The sequence below is a fragment of the Colobus angolensis genome, unplaced genomic scaffold (genome assembly GCF_000951035.1).
Source record: "Colobus angolensis palliatus isolate OR3802 unplaced genomic scaffold, Cang.pa_1.0 Scaffold559, whole genome shotgun sequence".
In the NCBI taxonomy this organism is placed as follows: domain Eukaryota; kingdom Metazoa; phylum Chordata; class Mammalia; order Primates; family Cercopithecidae; genus Colobus; species Colobus angolensis.
Window position 1 is genome coordinate 324,615 of NW_012119143.1, and position 2,108 is coordinate 326,722.

The window sequence follows — 2,108 nt, forward strand, 5'->3', positions numbered from 1 at the left end:
CCTTCTATTCTTCCTGAGGGCTGCTACCTTGGTTTCCTCTGCATAACAAGACTGCCTTAGGTGCCAGGTCTCCTCTTCTCTCCCTCCCATAACCTGTTTTGCTAGGACCCAAGTCCCCATTCTTTCTGTAACCTCAAGATGGTATAAAAGCATCAACCGGCCTGAAGCGGTGGCTCATGCCTGTAATTTCGGCACTTTGGAAGGCCGAGGCAGGCAGATAACTTGAGGTTAGGAGTCTGAGACCAGCCTGGCCAACATGGTGAAACCCTAAAAACACAAAAATTAGCCGGGCGCATGCCTGTAGTCCCAGCTACTCAGGAGGCTGAGGTGGGAGAACCGCTTGAACTCAGGAGGCAGAGGTTGCAGTGCGCCAAGACTGTGCCACCGCACTCAGGCCTGGGCAACAGAGCCTCAGGACTCCGTCTCAAAAAAAAAAAAAAATTAAAGAAAGCATCGTCCACCTGGCCATTTGAGATTTTCATATTTTGTATGACTTCTGTGCCTGAATGCATGTTAATAAACATGTCTTTTTTTCCTTGTTGATCTGTCTATTCCAAGTGGTGCTTTTGTTTTGAGACGGAGTCTCGCTCTGTCACCAGGCTAGAGTGCAGTGGCATGATCTCAGCTCACTGCAACGTCTGCCTCCCGGCTTCAAGCGATTCCCCTGCCTCAGCCTGCCAAGTAGCTGGGATTACAGGCACATGCCATCACGCCTAATTTTTTGCATTTTAGTAGAAACGGGGTTTCACCATGTTGGCCAAGATGGTCTTGATCTCCTGACCTTGTGATCTGCCTGCCTCAGCCTCCCAACCCAGTTTGCTTTATAGGATCAAATCAGTGAAGTCTGAGGGGGAAAAATAAACTTGCCTATAGAGGGAAGGACCTGTTCCAGGCCTCTCTCCTTGGCTTGTGGACAGCCTTCTCCCTGCAACTCTTCACACCATCTTCCCCTACATGTCTGTGTCCAAATGTCCTCTTCTCAGGATTAGGGCCCATCCTAATGACCTAACGAACTAATTTTATTTGGGGTACCTCTGTGGAGACCATAGCCAAACAAAGTCATGTGCTAAAGCAGGGCAGGGGGCTAGTACTTCACCATATGAGTTTGGGCTTTATAACACTGTGCCATTGTGCTTAAAAGACTATTTTCAAAAACAATAGAAAATTCAGGAAAAGTGGCATTGTTTTACTTTCTTATTTTTTCAAATCTTTTTAATGTGGCTTAATGAAACACAGTGCTTCTGCATTCCATCCGCTGCCACATTTTGTGTTTTGTTGTTGTTGTCGTTGTTTTTGGCTGAAGTGTATAAAGAAAATCCAGCCTTATATAGATTTGTAATTGGAAAAAGGGTTTTTTGGGGGGCTGCAGGGGAACAGGGTCTCACTCTGTCCTCTAGGCTGGAGTACAGTGGCGTGATCTCAGCTCACTGCAGCCTCCTGGGCTCAGGTGACCCTCCTACCTTAGCCTCCGGAGTAGCTAGATGAGGCTACAGGTATGCACCACCACGTATGGCTAATGTTTGTATTTTTTGTGGTGAAACATGGGGTTTCGCCATGTTACCTAGGGTGGTCTCAAACTCCTGGGTTCAAACAATCTGCCCACCTCAGCCTCCCACAGTGCTGGGATTATAGGCATGAGCTACCGGTAGTGCCCAGCCTGGAAGGGGTAGTTTTATAGCCTTTTCAGATAATGTGACTATTCTTCTTTCATATTACACTAAAACTCAGGAACTGGTGATTGCTTAAAGGTTAGCAGCCATGTAAAGTCTGAAATTACATCAATGAAATTTTTGTAGTTAAATTAAAACCCATTGGTATATCTTGTGCTTGCAAGAGCCATTTACCCATTCATCATTTTTAAATATCATGCATTATTTAAAAAACATTGGTTTACTGCATTGTGCCAACCTTCCAAATTCTGACACATTTCATGATACAGTATTGAAAAATCACAATGGTTGCTACTACCACAGATTTCATGAAAAAAGTCTTCAAGAAGACAGTGTGGCAATTCCTCAAGGATCTAGAACTAGAAATACCATTTGACCCAGTCATCTCATTACTGGGTATATACCCAAAGGATTATAAATCATGCTGCTATAAAGACA